Raw genomic sequence first — 15,000 nt, 5'->3', positions numbered from 1 at the left:
AAGGCCGTGGCATGACATGCTGCTGGCCAAGGCCGGGCATGCCATGCTGCTGGACAAGGCCGTGGCAAGGCATGCTGATGGCCGAGGCCGTGGCAAGGCATGCTGATGGCCGAGGCCGTGGCAAGGCATGCTGATGGCCGAGGCCGTGGCAAGGCATGCTGCTGGCCAAGGCGTTGGCATGGCATGCTGCTGCTGACCAAGGCTTGGGCTTGCCATGCTGCCGGCCAAGGCCGCGGCATGGCATGCTGCCGGCCAAGGCCGCGGCATGCCATGTTGCTGGCCAAGGCCGTGGCATGGCATGCTGCTGGCCAAGGCCGTGGCATGACATGCTGGCCAAGGCCGGGGCATGGCAAGCTGCTGGCCAAGGTCGTGGCATGGCACGCTGCTGGCCAAGGCCGGGGCATAGCACGCTGCTGGCCATGGCCGTGGCTTGGCAAGGTTGCCAAGGCCGGGGCATGGCGTGCTGCTGGCCAAGGCTTTGGCATGCCATGTTGCTGGCCAAGGCTGTGGCATGGCATGCTGCTGGCCAAGGCTGTGGCATGGCATGCTGCTGGCCAAGGCCGTGGCATGACATGCTGGCCAAGGCCGGGGCATGGCATGCTGCTGGCCAAGGTCGTGGCATGGCATGCTGCTGGCCAAGGCCGTGGCATGACATGCTTGCCAAGGCCAGGGCATGGCATGCTGCTGGCCAAGGCTTTGGCATGCCATGTTGCTGGCCAAGGCTGTGGCATGGCATGCTGCCCTAGGCCAACGTGCCACCGCCACCGCCGCGGGCCGCCACTCGACGCATCCCGTGCTTGGCTATGTAGTTTCGATGCCACAAGCCAATGCCACAAGCCAAGCGATGGCATGTGCCAAGCGCCCGCCTAGGCATAGGCGTGGCCTGTGGCCTGGCCATGCTGGCCAGCCTTAAGGGAGGTGCCCCCCCCTTATAATAGCCTGTTAAGCCCTTTTCAATCTGGCAGGAGGAAACATCAAGCATGTTCGAGGAGTCATAATGGGGTTTTTTTAAAAAGTAATGGTTTTTTGCCAAAACTTTCAACATGAAAGTTGTATGAAATAATTTAATACACCATAAAAAAAATTATAAAAAAATATTTGGCCACCGGAATATTTTATTTTAATTTATTTCAATTTTAATACTTAAAAAATAATAAAAATTACTAAAAATACTCAAAAAATTCTAGAAAAATTCCAACAATTATAAGATGAGGCACTAGTAATTATAGTAATTTTTTTAATTATTTTTTTATTTTTAATTTATTTTATTATAATTTTTATGAGTAAATAAATAATTAAAAAGCCCGACGAACGTGCAAAAACTCTTAGAGAAACCCAGCAAGCATCGGATAGCTCGAATGCAAATAACAAACGCAACAGGCAACTTCCGAGGGACATACTTTTCCCAACAAGCTTCCACTGGGGAAAGCACTAGCAACGTGTTCGCAAGTCAAAGGCAACCAAACCGGCTATTACCCGAGGGACAAGCATTTCGCAGGGCAACATATACGTAAGTCAAAGCCAAACCAAATGGCAATTACACGAGGGACAGGATTGCTTGCCAAGGGCGTGGCATGCGATGTTCTAGCCCAAGGCCAAGGCACGCCACGCTGCGGGACAAGGCCGTGGCAAGACATGCGGCTGGCCTTGGCCTTGGCATGGCATGCCGCCGGCTTTGGCTGGGCTGCGTTGGCCTTGCCATGGAATGTTGCTGGCTTCGGATGGGCTGCCTCGGCCTTGGCCTTGGCCGTGGCATGGCATGGCATGCTGCTGGCCTTGGCCTTGGCCTTGGCATGGCATGCTGCTGGCTTTGGCTGGGCTGCCTTGGCCGTGGCATGGCATGCTGCTGGCTTTGGCTGGGCTGCCTTGGCCGTGGCATGGCATGCTGCTGGCCTAGGCCTTGGCATGGCATGCTGCTGGCTTTGGCTGGGCTGCCTTGGCCGTGGCATGGCATGCTGCTGGCCTAGGCCTTGGCATGGCATGCTGCTGGCTTTGGCTGGCAGCCTTGGCCGTGGCATGGCATGCTGCTGGCCTTGGCCTTGGCATGGCATGCTGCTGGCTTTGGCTGGCCTGCCTTGGCCGTGGCATGGCATGCTGCTGGCCTTGGCCTTGGCATGGCATGCTGCTGGCTTTGGCTGGCCTGCCTTGGCCGTGGCATGGCATGCTGCTGGCCTAGGCCTTGGCATGGCATGCTGCTGGCTTTGGCTGGCCTGCCTTGGCCGTGGCATGGCATGCTGCTGGCCTAGGCATGGCATGGCATGCTGCTGGCTTTGGCTGGGCTGCCTTGGCCGTGGCATGGCATGCTGCTGGCCTTGGCCTTGATATGGCATGCTGCTGGCTTTGGCTGGGCTGCCTTGGCCGTGGCATGGCATGCTGCTGGCCTAGGCCTTGGCATGGCATGCTGCTGGCTTTGGCTGGGCTGCCTTGGCCTTGGCATGGCATGCTGCTGGCTTTGGCTGGCCTGCCTTGGCCGTGGCATGGCATGCTGCTGGCCTAGGCCATGGCATGGCATGCTGCTGGCTTTGGCTGGGCTGCCTTGGCCGTGGCATGGCATGCTGCTGCCCTTGGCCTTGATATGGCATGCTGCTGGCTTTGGCTGGGCTGCCTTGGCCGTGGCATGGCATGCTGCTGGCCTAGGCCTTGGCATGGCATGCTGCTGGCTTTGGCTGGCCTGCGTTGGCCGTGGCATGGCATGCTGCTGGCCTAGGCCTTCGCATGGCATGCTGCTGGCCTAGGCCTTCGCATGGCATGCTGCTGGCTTTGGCTGGGCTGCCTTGGCCGTGGCATGGCATGCTGCTGGCCTTGGCCTTGGCATGGCATGCTGCTGGCTTTGGCTGGGCTGCCTTGGCCGTGGCATGGCATGCTGGTGGCCTAGGCCTTGGCATGGCATGCTGCTGGCTTTGGGTGGCCTGCCTTGGCCGTGGCATGGCATGCTGCTGGCCTAAGCCTTGGCATGGCATGCTGCTGGCTTTGGTTGGGCTGCCTTGGCCGTGGCATGGCATGCTGCTGGCCTTGGCCTTGGCATGGCATGCTGCTCGCTTTGGCTGGCCTGCCTTGGCCGTGGCATGGCATGCTGCTGGCCTAGGCCTTGGCATGGCATGCTGCTGGCTTTGGCTGGGCTGCCTTGGCCGTGGCATGGCATGCTGCTGGCCTTGGCCTTGGCATGCCATGCTGTTGGCTTTGGCTGGCCTGCCTTGGCCGTGGCATGGCATGCTGCTGGCCTAGGCCTTGGCATGGCATGCTGCTGGCCTAGGCCTTGGCATGGCATGCTGCTGGCTTTGGCTGGGCTGCCTTGGCCGTGGCATGGCATGCTGCTGGCCTTGGCCTTGGCATGGCATGCTGCTGGCTTTGGCTGGGCTGCCTTGGCCGTGGCATGGCATGCTGCTGGCCTTGGCCTTGGCATGGCATGCTGCTGGCTTTGGCTGGGCTGCCTTGGCCGTGGCATGGCATGCTGCTGGCCTAGGCCTTGGCATGGCATGCTGCTGGCTTTGGCTGGGCTGCCTTGGCCGTGGCATGGCATGCTGCTGGCCTAGGCCTTGGCATGGTATGCTGCTGGCCTAGGCCTTGGCATGGCATGCTGCTGGCTTTGGCTGGCAGCCTTGGCCGTGGCATGGCATGCTGCTGGCCTTGGCCTTGGCTTGGCATGCTGCTGGCCTTGGCCTTGGCATGGCATGCTGCTGGCTTTGGCAGGCCTGCCTTGGCCGTGGCATGGCATGCTGCTGGCCTTGGCCTTGGCATGGCATGCTGCTGGCTTTGGCTGGCCTGCCTTGGCCGTGGCATGGCATGCTGCTGGCCTAGGCCTTGGCATGGCATGCTGCTGGCTTTGGCTGGCCTGCCTTGGCCGTGGCATGGCATGCTGCTGGCCTAGGCATGGCATGGCATGCTGCTGGCTTTGGCTGGGCTGCCTTGGCCGTGGCATGGCATGCTGCTGGCCTTGGCCTTGATATGGCATGCTGCTGGCTTTGGCTGGGCTGCCTTGGCCGTGGCATGGCATGCTGCTGGCCTAGGCCTTGGCATGGCATGCTGCTGGCTTTGGCTGGGCTGCCTTGGCCGTGGCATGGCATGCTGCTGGCCTTGGCCTTGGCATGGCATGCTGCTGGCTTTGGCTGGCCTGCCTTGGCCGTGGCATGGCATGCTGCTGGCCTAGGCCATGGCATGGCATGCTGCTGGCTTTGGCTGGGCTGCCTTGGCCGTGGCATGGCATGCTGCTGCCCTTGGCCTTGATATGGCATGCTGCTGGCTTTGGCTGGGCTGCCATGGCCGTGGCATGGCATGCTGCTGGCCTAGGCCTTGGCATGGCATGCTGCTGGCTTTGGCTGGCCTGCGTTGGCCGTGGCATGGCATGCTGCTGGCCTAGGCCTTGGCATGGCATGCTGCTGGCTTTGGCTGGGCTGCCTTGGCCGTGGCATGGCATGCTGCTGGCCTTGGCCTTGGCATGGCATGCTGCTGGCTTTGGCTGGGCTGCCTTGGCCGTGGCATGGCATGCTGGTGGCCTAGGCCTTGGCATGGCATGCTGCTGGCTTTGGCTGGCCTGCCTTGGCCGTGGCATGGCATGCTGCTGGCCTAAGCCTTGGCATGGCATGCTGCTGGCTTTGGTTGGGCTGCCTTGGCCGTGGCATGGCATGCTGCTGGCCTAGGCCTTGGCATGGCATGCTGCTCGCTTTGGCTGGCCTGCCTTGGCCGTGGCATGGCATGCTGCTGGCCTAGGCCTTGGCATGGCATGCTGCTGGCTTTGGCTGGGCTGCCTTGGCCGTGGCATGGCATGCTGCTGGCCTTGGCCTTGGCATGCCATGCTGTTGGCTTTGGCTGGCCTGCCTTGGCCGTGGCATGGCATGCTGCTGGCCTAGGCCTTGGCATGGCATGCTGCTGGCTTTGGCTGGGCTGCCTTGGCCGTGGCATGGCATGCTGCTGGCCTTGGCCTTGGCATGGCATGCTGCTGGCTTTGGCTGGGCTGCCTTGGCCGTGGCATGGCATGCTGCTGGCCTTGGCCTTGGCATGGCATGCTGCTGGCTTTGGCTGGGCTGCCTTGGCCGTGGCATGGCATGCTGCTGGCCTAGGCCTTGGCATGGCATGCTGCTGGCTTTGGCTGGGCTGCCTTGGCCGTGGCATGGCATGCTGCTGGCCTAGGCCGTGGCATGGCATGCTGCTGGCCTTGGCCTTGGCATGGCATGCTGCTGGCTTTGGCTGGCCTGCCTTGGCCGTGGCATGGCATGCTGCTGGCCTAGGCCTTGGCATGGCATGCTGCTGGCTTTGGCTGGCCTGCCTTGGCCGTGGCATGGCATGCTGCTGGCCTAGGCCTTGGCATGGCATGCTGCTGGCTTTGGCTGGCCTGCCTTGGCCGTGGCATGGCATGCTGCTGGCCTAGGCATGGCATGGCATGCTGCTGGCTTTGGCTGGGCTGCCTTGGCCGTGGCATGGCATGCTGCTGGCCTTGGCCTTGAGATGGCATGCTGCTGGCTTTGGCTGGGCTGCCTTGGCCGTGGCATGGCATGCTGCTGGCCTAGGCCTTGGCATGGCATGCTGCTGGCTTTGGCTGGGCTGCCTTGGCCGTGGCATGGCATGCTGCTGGCCTTGGCCTTGGCATGGCATGCTGCTGGCTTTGGCTGGCCTGCCTTGGCCGTGGCATGGCATGCTGCTGGCCTAGGCCATGGCATGGCATGCTGCTGGCTTTGGCTGGGCTGCCTTGGCCGTGGCATGGCATGCTGCTGCCCTTGGCCTTGATATGGCATGCTGCTGGCTTTGGCTGGGCTGCCATGGCCGTGGCATGGCATGCTGCTGGCCTAGGCCTTGGCATGGCATGCTGCTGGCTTTGGCTGGCCTGCGTTGGCCGTGGCATGGCATGCTGCTGGCCTACGCCTTGGCATGGCATGCTGCTGGCTTTGGCTGGGCTGCCTTGGCCGTGGCATGGCATGCTGCTGGCCTTGGCCTTGGCATGGCATGCTGCTGGCTTTGGCTGGGCTGCCTTGGCCGTGGCATGGCATGCTGGTGGCCTAGGCCTTGGCATGGCATGCTGCTGGCTTTGGCTGGCCTGCCTTGGCCGTGGCATGGCATGCTGCTGGCCTAAGCCTTGGCATGGCATGCTGCTGGCTTTGGTTGGGCTGCCTTGGCCGTGGCATGGCATGCTGCTGGCCTAGGCCTTGGCATGGCATGCTGCTCGCTTTGGCTGGCCTGCCTTGGCCGTGGCATGGCATGCTGCTGGCCTAGGCCTTGGCATGGCATGCTGCTGGCTTTGGCTGGGCTGCCTTGGCCGTGGCATGGCATGCTGCTGGCCTTGGCCTTGGCATGCCATGCTGTTGGCTTTGGCTGGCCTGCCTTGGCCGTGGCATGGCATGCTGCTGGCCTAGGCCTTGGCATGGCATGCTGCTGGCTTTGGCTGGGCTGCCTTGGCCGTGGCATGGCATGCTGCTGGCCTTGGCCTTGGCATGGCATGCTGCTGGCTTTGGCTGGGCTGCCTTGGCCGTGGCATGGCATGCTGCTGGCCTTGGCCTTGGCATGGCAGGCTGCTGGCTTTGGCTGGGCTGCCTTGGCCGTGGCATGGCATGCTGCTGGCCTAGGCCTTGGCATGGCATGCTGCTGGCTTTGGCTGGGCTGCCTTGGCCGTGGCATGGCATGCTGCTGGCCTAGGCCGTGGCATGGCATGCTGCTGGCCTTGGCCTTGGCATGGCATGCTGCTGGCTTTGGCTGGCCTGCCTTGGCCGTGGCATGGCATGCTGCTGGCCTAGGCCTTGGCATGGCATGCTGCTGGCTTTGGCTGGCCTGTTTTGGCCGTGGCATGGCATGCTGCTGGCCTAGGCCTTGGCATGGCATGCTGCTGGCTTTGGCTGGCCTGCCTTGGCCGTGGCATGGCATGCTGCTGGCCTAGGCCATGGCATGGCATGCTGCTGGCTTTGGCTGGGCTGCCTTGGCCGTGGCATGGCATGCTGCTGGCCTTGGCCTTGATATGGCATGCTGCTGGCTTTGGCTGGGCTGCCTTGGCCGTGCCATGGCATGCTGCTGGCCTAGGCCTTGGCATGGCATGCTGCTGGCTTTGGCTGGCCTGCCTTGGCCGTGGCATGGCATGCTGCTGGCCTTGGCCTTGGCATGGCATGCTGCTGGCTTTGGCTGGCCTGCCTTGGCCGTGGCATGGCATGCTGCTGGCCTAGGCCATGGCATGGCATGCTGCTGGCTTTGGCTGGGCTGCCTTGGCCGTGGCATGGCATGCTGCTGCCCTTGGCCGTGATATGGCATGCTGCTGGCTTTGGCTGGGCTGCCTTGGCCGTGGCATGGCATGCTGCTGGCCTAGGCCTTGGCATGGCATGTTGCTGGCTTTGGCTGGCCTGCCTTGGCCGTGGCATGGCATGCTGCTGGCCTAGGCCTTGGCATGGCATGCTGCTGGCTTTGGCTGGGCTGCCTTGGCCGTGGCATGGCATGCTGCTGGCCTTGGCCTTGGCATGGCATGCTGCTGGCTTTGGCGGGGCTGCCTTGGCCGTGGCATGGCATGCTGGTGGCCTAGGCCTTGGCATGGCATGCTGCTGGCTTTGGCTGGCCTGCCTTGGCCGTGGCATGGCATGCTGCTGGCCTAGGCCTTGGCATGGCATGCTGCTGGCTTTGGTTGGGCTGCCTTGGCCGTGGCATGGCATGCTGCTGGCCTTGGCCTTGGCATGGCATGCTGCTGGCTTTGGCTGGCCTGCCTTGGCCGTGGCATGGCATGCTGCTGGCCTTGGCCTTGGCATGGCATGCTGCTGGCTTTGGCTGGGCTGCCTTGGCCGTGGCATGGCATGCTGCTGGCCTAGGCCTTGGCATGGCATGCTGCTGGCTTTGGCTGGGCTGCCTTGGCCGTGGCATGGCATGCTGCTGGCCTAGGCCGTGGCATGGCATGCTGCTGGCCTTGGCCTTGGCATGGCATGCTGCTGGCTTTGGCTGGCCTGCCTTGGCCGTGGCATGGCATGCTGCTGGCCTAGGCCTTGGCATGGCATGCTGCTGGCTTTGGGTGGGCTGCCTTGGCCGTGGCATGGCATGCTGCTGGCCTTGGCCTTGGCATGGCATGCTGCTGGCTTTGGCTGGCCTGCCTTGGCCGTGGCATGGCATGCTGCTGGCCTAGGCCTTGGCATGGCATGCTGCTGGCTTTGGCTGGGCTGCCTTGGCCGTGGCATGGCATGCTGCTGGCCTTGGCCTTGGCATGGCATGCTGCTGGCTTTGGCTGGGCTGCCTTGGCCGTGGCATGGCATGCTGCTGGCTTTGGCTTGCCTGCCTTGGCCGTGGCATGGCATGCTGCTGGCCTAGGCCTTGGCATGGCATGCTGCTGGCTTTGGCTGGGCTGCCTTGGCCGTGGCATGGCATGCTGCTGGCCTTGGCCTTGGCATGGCATGCTGCTGGCTTTGGCTGGGCTGCCTTGGCCGTGGCATGGCATGCTGGTGGCCTAGGCCTTGGCATGGCATGCTGCTGGCTTTGGCTGGCCTGCCTTGGCCGTGGCATGGCATGCTGCTGGCCTAGGCCTTGGCATGGCATGCTGCTGGCTTTGGGTGGGCTGCCTTGGCCGTGGCATGGCATGCTGCTGGCCTTGGCCTTGGCATGGCATGCTGCTGGCTTTGGCTGGCCTGCCTTGGCCGTGGCATGGCATGCTGCTGGCCTAGGCCTTGGCATGGCATGCTGCTGGCTTTGGGTGGGCTGCCTTGGCCGTGGCATGGCATGCTGCTGGCCTTGGCCTTGGCATGGCATGCTGCTGGCTTTGGCTGGCCTGCCTTGGCCGTGGCATGGCATGCTGCTGGCCTAGGCCTTGGCATGGCATGCTGCTGGCTTTGGCTGGGCTGCCTTGGCCGTGGCATGGCATGCTGCTGGCCTTGGCCTTGGCATGGCATGCTGCTGGCTTTGGCTGGGCTGCCTTGGCCGTGGCATGGCATGCTGCTGGCCATGGCCTTGGCATGGCATGCTGCTGGCTTTGGCTTGCCTGCCTTGGCCGTGGCATGGCATGCTGCTGGCCTAGGCCTTGGCATGGCATGCTGCTGGCTTTGGCTGGGCTGCCTTGGCCGTGGCATGGCATGCTGCTGGCCTTGGCCTTGGCATGGCATGCTGCTGGCTTTGGCTTGCCTGCCTTGGCCGTGGCATGGCATGCTGCTGGCCTAGGCCTTGGCATGGCATGCTGCTGGCTTTGGCTGGGCTGCCTTGGCCGTGGCATGGCATGCTGCTGGCCTTGGCCTTGGCTTGGCATGCTGCTGGCTTTGGCTGGGCTGCCTTGGCTGCGGTTCTTATCACTAGACGTGCGTTGCGTGCGAAGGCGTGCAAAGGCGTGCGCGACCATGCGCGCAACACGCGCACCGTGGTCAAAAGACCACGCGCGCGGTATTCGCACAGGCCACGCTGCCCACGCCGCGGGCATGCCAGGCCGCCCAGGCCGTGCGCATGCCATGCCGTGCTGCCCAGGCCGGCTGCATGCCAGGCCGCCCAGGCCGTGCGCATGCCATGCCGTGCTGCCCACGCCGCGGGCATGCCAGGCCGGCTGCATGCCAGGCCGCCCAGGCCGTGCGCATGCCATGCCGTGCTGCCCACGCCGCGGGCATGCCAGGCCGGCTGCATGCCAGGCCGCCCAGGCCGTGCGCATGCCATGCCGTGCTGCCCATGCCGCGCGCATGCCAGGCCGCCCACGCCCGCGCGCATGCCACGCCATGCTGCCCAAGGCCGCGCCCAGGCCGCGCAAGGCCGCGCCCAGGCCGCCCAAGGCCGCGCCCAGGCCGCGCAAGGCCGCGCCCAGGCCGCCCAAGGCCGCGCCCAGGCCGCGCAAGGCCGCCCAAGGCCGCGGTCCAGGCCGCCCAAGGCCGCGGCCGAGCCGCCCCAGGCCGCAGCCCAGGCCGCGGTCGAGCCGCAGTGCATGTAACCCAAGGCCGCAGCCCAGGCCGCGCCCAACATGGGGCGTACCTGCCACTGCCTTGCCCTGGGCAAGGGAGGTGCCCCCCCCTTATAATAGCCTGTTAAGCCCTTTTCAATCTGGCAGGAGGAAACATCAAGCATGTTCGAGGAGTCATAATGGGGTTTTTTTAAAAAGTAATGGTTTTTTGCCAAAACTTTCAACATGAAAGTTGTAGGAAATAATTTAATACACCATAAAAAAAATTAAAAAAAATATTTTTTTACAGAAAATATTTTATTTTAATTTATTTCGATATTAATACTTAAAAAATAATAAAAATTAATAAAAATAGTCAAAAAATTATGGAAAAATTCCCATAATTAAAGGATGATTCACTAGTAATTATAGAAATTATTAAATTATTTTTTTCATTTTTTTTATTTTATTTTGATTTTTTTATGCCAAATAAGGGCTTTAAAAATTCGAAAAGCTCCAGAAAAATTGCAAAAAAATAGGGAATGACATTTAAAATTGATTGTAGTGCATTTTTAATTGTGTTGCACGGTTTGGGTAAGATTATAAAAGAATCATGTTCAAAAAGATCGATCGAGGCGGTGGCACGCCATGGCCTTGGCCTTGGCCTTGGCCTTTGCCCGCGGCCTTGGCCTTTGCCTTGGCCTTGGCCATGCCTTGCACAGGGACTTGGCCTTGCCCACTGCCTTGGCCTTGGCTTTGGCCTTGGCCTTGGCATGGCATGGCATGCTCGCCGAGGCCGTGGCATGCCTTGCTGCTAGCCAAGGCCGTGGCGTGGCATGCTCGCCCAGCCCGTGGCATGCCGTGCTCGCCCAGCCCGTGGCACGCCATGTTGGCCCAAGGCATTGGCATGGCATGCCGGCCAAGGCATGCTGGCCAACGCTGCACAAGGCGGTGCCATGGCATGGCATGCTGACCAAGACCGTGCCATGGCATGCTGGGCGAGGCCGGGGCATGGCATGCTGGCCGAGGCCGTGGCTTGCCATGCCGCCACGGCCGTGGCATGCCGGGCAACGGACCGGCATGGCCCAGCCCGTGGCACGCCATGTTGGCCCAAGGCATTGGCATGGCATGCCGGCCAAGGCATGCTGGCCAACGCTGCGGCACGGCGTGCTGGACAAGGCGGTGCCATGGCATGGCATGCTGACCAAGACAGTGCCATGGCATGCTGGCCGAGGCCGTGGCATGGCATGCTGGCCGAGGCCGTGGCTTGCCATGCCGCCACGGCCGTGGCATGCTGGGCAACGGACCGGCATGGCATGCTGGCCGTGGCGGTGGCACGACATGCTGGCCAAGGCAGTGGCATGGCATGTAGGCCAAGGCTAAGGCATGGCACGCTGTGGCATGGCACGCTGGCCAAGGCAGTCGCAAGGCATGCGGGCCGAGGCCGCGGCACGGCCCGCTGGGCAACGCGGTGGCATGGCATGCTGGGCAACGCCGTGGCAAGGCATGCGGGCCGAGGCCTTGGCATGGCATGCTGGCCGAGGCCGTGGCATGGCATGCGGGCCGAGGCCGTGGCATGGCATGGCATGCGGGCCGAGGCCGTGGCATGGCATGCGGGCCGAGGCCGTGGCGTGGCATGGCATGGCATGTTGGGCAACGCCGTGGCAAGACATGCGGGCCGAGGCCGTGGCATGGCATGTTGGGCAACGCCCTGGCAAGCCATGCGGGCCGAGGCCGTGGCGTGGCATGTTCGCCAAGGCTAAGGCATGGCACGCCGGGCAACGCGGTGCATTGGCATGCTGGGCAGCGCGGTGGCAAGGCATGGGGGCCGAGGCCGTGGCATGGCATGTTGGGCAACGCCGTGGCAAGACATGCGGGCCGAGGCCGTGGCATGGCATGCGGGCCGAGGCCGTGGCACGACATGTTGGCCAAGGCTAAGGCATGGCACGCCGGGCAACGCGGTGGCATGGCATGCTGGGCAACGCGGTGGCAAGGCATGCGGGCCGAGGCCGTGGCATGGCATGTTGGGCAACGCCGTAGAAGGGCATGCGGGCCGAGGCCGTGGCATGGCATGCGGGCCGAGGCCGTGGCATGGCATGTTGGGCGACGCCGTAGCAAGGCATGCGGGCCGAGGCCGTGGCATGTCATGCGGGCCGAGGCCGTGGCATGGCATGCGGGCCGAGGCCGTGGCATGGCATGTTGGCCGAGGCCGTGGCAAGGCATGCGGGCCGAGGCCGTGGCATGGCATGTTTGGCAACGCCGTGGCAAGACATGCGGGCCGTGGCATGGCATGGCATGCGGGCCGAGGCCGTGGCACGACATGTTGGCCAAGGCTAAGGCATGGCACGCCGGGCAACGCGGTGGCATGGCACGCCGGGCAACGCGGTGGCAAGGCATGCGGGCCGGGGCCGTGGCATGGCATGTTGGGCGACGCCGTAGCAAGGCATGCGGTCCGAGGCCGTGGCATGTCATGCGGGCCGAGGCCATGGCATGGCATGCGGGCCGAGGCCGTGGCATGGCATGTTGGGCGACGCCGTAGCAAGGCATGCGGGCCGAGGCCGTGGCATGTCATGCGAGCCGAGGCCGTGGCATGGCATGCGGGCCGAGGCCGTGGCATGGCAAGTTGGGCGACGTCGTGGCAAGGCATGCGGGCCGAGGCCGTGGCATGTCACGCGGGCCGAGGCCGTGGCATGGCATGCGGGCAGAGGCCGTGGCATGGCATGTTGGGCGACGCCGTCGCAAGGCATGCGGGCCGAGGCCGTGGCATGGCATGCGGGCCGAGGCCGTGGCATGGCATGTTGGGCGACGCCGTAGCAAGGCATGCGGGCCGAGGCCGTGGCATGTCATGGCATGTTGGGCGACGCCGTAGCAAGGCATGCGGGCCGAGGCCGTGGCATGGCATGTTTGGCAACGCCGTGGCAAGACATGAGGGCCGTGGCATGGCATGGCATGCGGGCCGAGGCCGTGGCACGACATGTTGGCCAAGGCTAAGGCATGGCACGCCGGGCAACGCGGTGGCATGGCATGCGGGCCGGGGCCGTGGCATGGCATGTTGGCCAACGTCGTAGCAAGGCATGCGGGCCGAGGCCGAGGCCGTGGCACGGCATGCGGGCCGAGGCTGTGGCATGGCATGTTGGGCGACGCCGTAGCAAGGCATGCGGTCCGAGGCCGTGGCATGTCATGCGGGCCGAGGCCGTGGCATGGCATGCGGGCCGAGGCCGTGGCATGGCATGTTGGGCGACGCCGTAGCAAGGCATGCGGGCCGAGGCCGTGCCGTGGCATGCGGGCCGAGGCCGTGGCATGGCATGCGGGCCGAGGCCGTGGCATGGCATGTTGGGCGACGCCGTAGCAAGGCATGCGGTCCGAGGCCGTGGCCTGTCATGCGGGCCGAGGCCGTGGCATGGCATGCGGGCCGAGGCCGTGGCATGGCATGCGGGCCGAGGCCGTGGCATGGCATGTTGGGCGACGCCGTAGCATGGCATGCGGGCCGAGGCCGTGGCATGTCATGCGCGCCGAGGCCGTGGCATGGCATGCGGGCCGAGGCCGTGGCATGGCAAGTTGGGCGACGTCGTGGCAAGGCATGCGGGCCGAGGCCGTGGCATGGCATGCGGGCCGAGGCCGTGGCAAGGCATGTTGGGCGACGCCGTCGCAAGGCATGCGGGCCGAGGCCGTGGCATGTCATGCGGGCCGAGGCCGTGGCATGGCATGCGGGCCGAGGCCGTGGCATGGCATGTTGGGCGACGCCGTAGCAAGGCATGCGGGCCGAGGCCGTGCCGTGGCATGCGGGCCGAGGCCGTGGCATGGCATGTTGGGCGACGCCGTAGCAAGGCATGCGGTCCGAGGCCGTGGCATGTCATGCGGGCCGAGGCCGTGGCATGGCATGCGGGCCGAGGCCGTGGCATGGCATGTTGGGCGACGCCGTAGCAAGGCATGCGGTCCGAGGCCGTGGCATGTCATGCGGGCCGAGGCCGTGGCATGGCATGCGGGCCGAGGCCGTGGCATGGCATGTTGGGCGACGCCGTAGCAAGGCATGCGGGCCGAGGCCGTGCCGTGGCATGCGGGCCGAGGCCGTGGCATGGCATGTTGGGCGACGCCGTAGCAAGGCATGCGGTCCGAGGCCGTGGCATGTCATGCGGGCCGAGGCCGTGGCATGGCATGCGGGCCGAGGCCGTGGCATGGCATGTTGGGCGACGCCGTAGCAAGGCATGCGGGCCGAGGCCGTGGCATGTCATGCGGGCCGAGGCCGTGGCATGGCATGCGGGCCGAGGCCGTGGCATGGCAAGTTGGGCGGCGTCGTGGCAAGGCATGCTGGCCGAGGCCGTGGCATGTCATGCGGGCCGAGGCCGTGGCATGGCATGCGGGCCGAGGCCGTGGCAAGGCATGTTGGGCGACGCCGTAGCAAGGCATGCGGGCCGAGGCCGTGGCATGTCATGCGGGCCGAGGCCGTGGCACGTCATGCGGGCCGAGGCCGTGGCATGGCATGTTTGGCCACGCCGTGGCAAGACATGCGGGCCGTGGCATGGCATGGCATGCGGGCCGAGGCCGTGGCTCGACATGTTGGCCAAGGCTAAGGCATGGCACGCCGGGCAACGCGGTGGCATGGCATGCTGGGCAACGCGGTGGCAAGGCATGCGGGCCGAGGCCGTGGCATGGCATGTTGGGCAACGCCGCAGCAAGGCATGCGGGCCGAGGCCGTGGCATGGCATGCGGGCCGAGGCCGTGGCATGGCATGCGGGCCGAGGCCGTGGCATGGCATGCGGGCCGAGGCCGTGGCATGGCATGTTGGGCGACGCCGTAGCAAGGCATGCGGTCCGAGGCCGTGGCATGTCATGCGGGCCGAGGCCGTGGCATGGCATGCGGGCCGAGGCCGTGGCATGGCATGTTGGGCGACGCCGTAGCAAGGCATGCGGGCCGAGGCCGTGGCATGTCATGCGGGCCGAGGCCGTGGCATGGCATGCGGGCCGAGGCCGTGGCATGGCAAGTTGGGCGGCGTCGTGGCAAGGCATGCGGGCCGAGGCCGTGGCATGTCATGCGGGCCGAGGCCGTGGCACGGCATGCGGGCCGAGGCCGTGGCACGTCATGCGGGCCGAGGCCGTGGCATGGCATGTTTGGCAACGCCGTGGCAAGACATGCGGGCTGTGGCATGGCATGGCATGCGGGCCGAGGCCGTGGCTCGACATGTTGGCCAAGGCTAAGGCATG

The sequence above is a fragment of the Camellia sinensis genome, unplaced genomic scaffold, assembly GCF_055761805.1.
Source record: "Camellia sinensis isolate YWXY unplaced genomic scaffold, ASM5576180v1 Unanchor4, whole genome shotgun sequence".
In the NCBI taxonomy this organism is placed as follows: domain Eukaryota; kingdom Viridiplantae; phylum Streptophyta; class Magnoliopsida; order Ericales; family Theaceae; genus Camellia; species Camellia sinensis.
The sequence above is the reverse complement of the archived record's forward strand: the minus strand, read 5'-3'. Positions refer to the sequence as shown.